Source organism: Carlito syrichta, unplaced genomic scaffold (genome assembly GCF_000164805.1).
Source record: "Carlito syrichta isolate Samal-C Ts95f unplaced genomic scaffold, Tarsius_syrichta-2.0.1 Scaffold188708, whole genome shotgun sequence".
In the NCBI taxonomy this organism is placed as follows: domain Eukaryota; kingdom Metazoa; phylum Chordata; class Mammalia; order Primates; family Tarsiidae; genus Carlito; species Carlito syrichta.
Window position 1 is genome coordinate 1 of NW_007132804.1, and position 7,284 is coordinate 7,284.

General features: G+C 43.2%; 1 pseudogene across 1 annotated transcript; it reads right to left on the reverse strand.

The window, feature by feature from the left end:
- Positions 1-4,313: 4,313 nt before the first annotated feature.
- On the reverse strand, positions 4,314-5,707 carry LOC103252988 (annotated as a pseudogene). Its single transcript, XR_002481540.1, has one exon. The product of XR_002481540.1 is annotated as an inactive serine/threonine-protein kinase VRK3 pseudogene (transcript).
- Positions 5,708-7,284: the final 1,577 nt, after the last annotated feature.

Consider the following 7,284-nt stretch of genomic DNA (forward strand, 5'->3'; position numbering starts at 1 on the left):
GCAATTAGACAAGAGAAGGAAATCAGGGGTATCCAAGTAGGAAAAAAGTTTTCCATCTAGATGATGATATGATCCTATACCTTGAAAATCCAAGAGAATCTGTCAAAACCTTCTTGCACTGATAAAGGACATTGCAAAGTCTCAGGGTACAAAATAAATGTGCAAAAGACAATTGCATCCCTTTACACCAACAACAAGCTAGCAGAGACCCAAATAAAAAGCACAATACCATTCAAAATAGCCACAAAAAAGTGAAATACCTCGGTATCTTCCTAACCAGAGAAGGGAAAGACCTTTACAATGAGAACTACAAAACGCTGCTCAAAGAAAGCTAAGAAGACACAAACACATGGAAAAATATTCTATGGTCATGGATAGGAAGAATCAACATTGTCAAAATGTCCAATCCTAACAAAAGCAATCTACCGATTCAACACAATACCCATTAAGTTACCAAAATCATTTTTCTCAGACCTGGAAATGACAATACAGAAATTCACATGGAAACATAAATGACCACAAATAGCTAAAACAATCCTTAGTAAAAGAAACAAAGCAGGAGGTATCACACGTCCAGATTTCAAACTTTACTATAAGGCTACAGTAAACAAAACAGCCTGATACAGGTACAAGAACAGGCATAGACCAATGGAAAGAGGAGATTCCAGGATCAAAGCCTCAATTTCTCCACCAACTCATCTTTGACAAAGCCTCCAACAACAGTCACTGAGAAGAGAAGAACCTATTCAGTAAATGGGGCTGGCAAGACTAGCTGTTCACATGAGGATTGAAACAGGACCTCTACCTATCACCATACACAAAAATTAACTCTAAATGGATCAAAGACCTAAATGTAAAACCCTCAAACTATAAGAAATCTTAGAAAACACAGGAGACACTCTTACAGAAATTAGAACTGGCAACAATTCCTGATCAGAACCCTAAATTCCCATACCTAAGAAATAAGATAGTCAAGTGGGACCTCATCAAACTAATGAGCTTCTGCAAAGCAAAAGAAACCATCAGGAGATCAGGGAGACAGCCCACAGAATAGGAAAAAGTGTTTACAACTGTATAACTGACAGAGGCCTAACATCTAGGATCTTCAAGGAACTCAAACATACCGAAAGGAAAAAAACAAATAGCCCCATTAAAAGGTACATGAAAGACATGAATAACCACTTCTCAAAAGAAGAAATACTGGCAACCAACAGACACAGGAAAAAGTGCTCAGCCTCACTCATCATCAGAGAAATGCAAATCAAAACCACATTGAGATACCACTTAATCCCAGTAAGAATGGCCATCATTAAGAAAACAAACAACAGTTGCTGGTGAAGATGCAGAGAAAAAGGAACGCTTCTACACTATTGGTGGGAATGCAAACTGGTACAACCTCTTTGGACAGTGTGGCGATTTCTGAAAGAACTAGAAATTGACCTTCCATATGACCCAGCAATTCCCCTATTGGAAATATACCCGGAGGAACTAAAATCATTCTACCAAAAGGATACCTGCACATGTATGTTTGTTGCAGCTCTATTCACAATAGCAAAAACGTATGACCAATCATGCTGCTCATAGAAGTTGGACTGGATTTTTTAAATGTGGTACATATAGACAATGGGATATTATGTAGCCATAAAGAAGGACAAACACAAGGACTTCACAGCAAATTGGAAGGTTTTAGAGTCAATCATACTCAGTGATCTGTCACAGAAACAAAGAACAGAGTACCATATGTTTTCACTCATGGTTGGACCTTGAACAATTATTATAATACTGTAGATGGGGATTGGCAGTAGTGGGAAACTGTCAGGAGAGGGGGAGTGAGATTGCCAGTTGAGAGAAACTGCTAGTGGAGGGAGGGGCATACCTCATCAACAAGGGTAACTGCATAATCAATGCTTGCATACCTAACCCTGAATTGTACCCCACATCTTTATAATAAAATAAAATAAAATAAAAGCAAGCTCTGCTCATCTCAGCTTCTTTGGATAAAACACTTTGGATGTAGACACTGTAAATCTCAGCATTTACAATGAAAACCAATTCTAGTGGACTTTGGGCCCTGCCACCAACCATTTTTTAATTATTATTGTTTTATTTTATTTTAAAGATGTAGGGTACAATTCAGGATTAGATAGATAAGTGGTTATTATACAGGTAAAGATTGGGCTTCCCTTTGGCCTCCACTTCGCCTGTTTTGAGATCAGGTACCCTTATTGATGTTCTATGCCCACCCCTTCTCTCTCCTGAAAGCATCCCATTACTGCCAACTCTTTTTTTCATACTGTTATGATAAATGTTCAAGGTCCGCTTATAAGTGAGAACATGTGGTACTCAGGTCTTTGTTTCTGTGATAGATCACTGAGTATGATAGATTCTAAATCCATCCAAGTTGTTGCAGAGTCCATAATTTTGTCCTTCTTTTAAAAATTACTTAAAATATTTCATTTTATTTTAAAGATGTGTGGTACACTCAAGATTAGGTATACAAGTGGTGATCATACAGTTAAAGTTTGGGCCTCCCTTTGGTCCTCACTTAACCTGGTTTGAGATCATGTACTCTTTTTGATATTATGTGTCCCCAACACCCATGGTTTCTGGCTACTGCCAATCCCTTTCTTATAATATGATGGCAAATGTTCATCATTTGCTTATGAGTGAGAACATGTGGCACTCAGTGTTTTGTTTCTGTGATAAATCACTGAGTATTACAGACTCTAACTCCATCCAAGTTTCTGTGAAGTCCATAATTTTCTCCTTCCTTATGGCTGTGTAATATTGCATCATGTATATGCATCACATTTTTAAAATTCCGGTTCAGTTTAGATGGGCAGCACAGTTGGTTTCATATTTTTGCTATTGTGAATAGTGTCGCACCAAACGTGTGTGCAGGTATTTTTTGTAGAATGATTTGAGTTCCACCTGGTACATTTCTGGAGGGGGATTGCTATGTCATGTGGAAGGTCGATTGCTAGATCTTTTAGGAATTGCCATACTATTTTCCACAGAGGTTGTATTAGTTTACACTCCAACCAACATTGTAGAAGCGTTCCCTTTTCTCTGCATCCTCTCCAGCAACTGTTGTTTTTTGAGTTACTAATGATGGCCATCCAGACTGAAGTTAAGTGGTATTTCAGTGTGGTTTTAATTTGCATTTCTCTGATGAATAGTGAGGCTGAGTATTTTTTAAACAGCCTAATTAAACAGTGGGCAAAGGATATGAATAGACACTTCTCAAAAGAAAATCAACCATTTCTACTCAGCAGTTACCACCTTCTTCACAACTCAGTTCAAGATTATTTTCTAGTCGGACTCCCCCACACTCAGACTGTCTAATCCCATTAAATGTCCTAGTGCTCTTGGCTCAAGGTCTCTGTCTATGGTATCCTATCATCCTCTAATCTTTCCTTGCTCTCCAGGCTTGCAGCCCCCACAGGAATATGTTTCTCTGTCCCCTGTGATCCCTTATCCCCCTGTCTGCATGAACATCTGGCCCTCCTCTTGCTCTCAATGCCATAATACTAATCTATATCTTGAAGAATCTTATCCTTCCCTTACGTCTGCATCTCACACCTTACATCCTTACAAGTTGGAAGAATGACACCTTCGACTTCACCCACCAGTTCAACTGCTCTTCCTTTAACGGGTAGGTGGACCCCCTACTTACAGTTCTCAGGTCTATCCTAGAGCCAGTCCCAATAAATCTCCTGTCCATGGCCCAGGAGAGCCTCCTACTAGCAATCACGCCTGACAGCTAGAATCCTCACTCGAGCTTTACAATTTTTCACCCTTGGTCTGCCCATCCTGTCAGACCACACAATACTGCCCAGCTCTGAGTCTGATACCCTATCTGACAGGTAGGGATCTCAAGGATCCATACCAGACATAAGATCAGTACAACTCTGATTGTTGATTCTATTTCTTTTTTTTTGCAGATATTATGTGTATTTTATCGCAATTTTTAAAACACTGACAAAATTCTGCAAGTACCAACACAGAAAATCTCCAAGAGTACTTTTTCTTCTTTTGCTGTTTTTAGAAGGGTCTCACTCTGCAACCCAGGCTGGAGTGCAGTGGCACCATCATAGCTCACTACACACTTGACCTTCCTTGACCAATCTTCCTTTGAGTAGCTGGGACTACAGACTAGCTTTTTAGAACATTTTTTGTAGAGACAGAGTCTCACTATGTTGCCCAAGCTGGTCTCGAACACGTGGCCTCAACTGATCCTCCTCCCTTGGCCTTCCAAAATGCTGGGATTTTACATGCATGAGTCATTAACCCTGGCCAAGATTACTTCTGAGGACCTGATTCAGTAACCGCACAGTCCCACGAAGGGCCCTGGGTTGTCAAGAAACTTCTCTTTCTGCTTCATAATCTCCTCAGCGTTGGGAAGGCAGTTTGTCCATGGCAGGAACCCGTAAAGCCACTTCAGCATACAGTAGCCCAGGGTCTGGAGATCGCTGCGGCAGGAGGGCCCACATCCCTTGTGCAGGTCCATGCTAATGAACTCAAGGTCCCCCTCATGGGGGCTCCTGCTGCCTTCCATGTAGGTCACGTGTTTGCCACTTGGGCAATAGCAGAAGGCGAAGCCATATCCCACCAGGGTCACCTGACTCAGGTCCTCCGGATTCACAAAGATATTCTCAGCTGACACATTTCCATGAACATAATCATTCTCATGAAGGAACTCGAGGGCATCCAGCAGCCGGCAGGCCACCTGAAGCACAGACCTCTCCGACATCACATGCTTCGGGGTGTCATCCAGGGCTGACTGAAGACTCCTCCCCAGGCTGGGGAGCAACCAGGAACCTGTGTTTGTCCTGGTGGACACCAAAGCCCACACAGGTGGGGATGGCCAGCAGGGGGGCTGAGTACAGTTTCTTCCACTTGTTCACTTGCAGAGGCTTGGCGGCCCATTGGAAGAAGTTCTGCTCATTGAACAAGCGCTCATCCTTGGCATCCAGTTTGAGTGAGAACTTCTGTTTCTGGGGACCTGACTCACAGGCGAGGGCAGAGGTGAGTTCAGCTTCATAGAGAATGCCCTGGTCATCCCTGGCCTGGAGAGATATCAGCTTCCAGTGCTGCCCACTCTTGTCTGTCAGTACTGTCCCTGTAGGCAAAGCTTCAAGTGAGGTGGTCACCCGGCTCCGCTTCAGCATCTGAGGGCTCTGTTTGGTGGTCTGAGGGCTGCACCTGGTCGTCTGAGGACTTTGTTTGGTCATCTGAGGACTTTGCCTGGTCGTTTGAGGGCTGTGCTTGGTTGTCTGAGGGCTGCACCTGGTCACCTGAAGGCTGCTTTTAGGGGTTAGGGGTCTGTCCCAGAGTCTTTTGGCTCTCTCAGAGGAACTCAGAGTATCTGAAGATTCAGAACTGTCACCATCTGAGATGGATAATTGGGAAGAGGTGGCCGTGCTGGACCATTTCACCTTCTTGGGAGAGCTTTCAGAACTGCAGTTCAGCTCTTTCCTCAAGCCTCGAAAGGGCGACATGCATGGCTTGGCAAATATTGGGGACCCAGCATATTCCTCTGCAGGAAAAGATTTTCCACAGTAGGGGCAGAATTTGAACGTTGCTTGGATACTTTTACCACAGTCTGGACAGAAGGAAATCATGCTTTATGGGGTCACGGTCTGGCCCTTGGATTCACTGGGCTGGAAACTCCATCTTGACAGTGACCTTCTCAGTTGCCCCTCGGAAACTTCCGCTGGGAGGAAAATGCTGCGCGCACATCCTCACCCTAAGGCCGGACTCGCCCGCGCAGGCGAGACAGACTTCCCGCCAGCCCCTCCGTAAGGTGGCTCCTATCGCAATTCTATTTCTTATTCCCAAGTCCTGTATGTGGAGTTTGTAGGGATGCACACCGACTTTGTGACAGACTTGGAAATGATGAGAATACAAAAGTCTGACCCAAGGTAGATACATACCAAGGTGAGTGCAGGGTCCAGTTTCCTGGTGAGACCATTCAAAGCTAACAGCAGCCTGCATCTGTCTTCCACTAGATGGCGCACCTCTAGCGTTTTATGAAGTCCTTATCTTTTGTACATGTGTAGTTAGAACAAGTTTGGTGATTACGGTCTCTAGGTTCGCCAACTCTTGCTTCTTCCAGCTCTGGGAGGCCACCTCATTCCTTGGCTCACGGACCCACATCCCATCACTTTCTCTCCGGACTTAGGCTCACATGGACTTCCTTTTCTGGACCCAAATCTCTCTCTGCCTCTTCCTGGCAAGGACACTTATGATTCTATTAGAGTCTAGTCAGATAATCCAGGAAAATCTCGCAAGGTGAAGATCTCAACATTATCACTTTTGTAAAAACCTTGTTGTCACAAAAAGTAACTTCCTCGGGGCACAGGGATTAGATCTAGTACACAGGGGCCACTATTCTACTGACCACAGCATTAGAGAAGTGTCCCAGTCTGTCTTCATATACAGAAGCTTTTGACAACACTCTCCTTTTCTAGTCCTGTGTACTTGATCATGATAAAATCTACGCTGGAGTCATATCCCTTAATGCTCCCCATCATTGTGTGGTAAGGTCCTGAGGCCTCTCAGACTCTCCGACATTTGCACTATCGGCCCAATGTGGCCCTTGATTGGGTTAGAATGTGGGATTGAAAATGGTGCTGGCTGCCGTGTCACACCCTCATTGGCCATGGCCTAGTCTCGTGACATTATAAAGACCACATCTCACTTGGCCCGCGCTACATCAGACTGGAGTGCAAAAATCGCGCTGACTTCTCTAAGCAACCTGACTCTGGGGCAATACAGTCAAAACTTAACTTGAACCATTAAGAACAGAACACTCATTATGGTTTCCATGGACTTGCTTATTTCACCTGTAAAGAAGATGGTCGTGGATGTTCCAGTGGATAAAATGACTGATATTTTCATGGATAATATAAGGACATTCCTGCCTGACTGGCAAACTGTACTTGGAACGGAACTGGCAATGATGATCTTAAAGCCGATGTGTAAATTTTCAATCCAGATCATACTCATGTATTTACTTAAAATACCTACAATTACATTCAAATATTTTGACGGGAAATGTTTCAAAAGCAATGTCATATATTTCTTTCATAAGATGATACGTCGACAACCAGCACAAGTGATTGTGGTTTAATGTGGACTTAAACATTCAGCATGGTAATGACCTGATCATCAGAAATCTTTTTCTTTTATTTTAGACATGTGGGGTACAATTCAGATCAAGTACATCAGAAATCTTAAATGACACATTTCATGTATTTTAATAAGTGATGCATCTAGGCA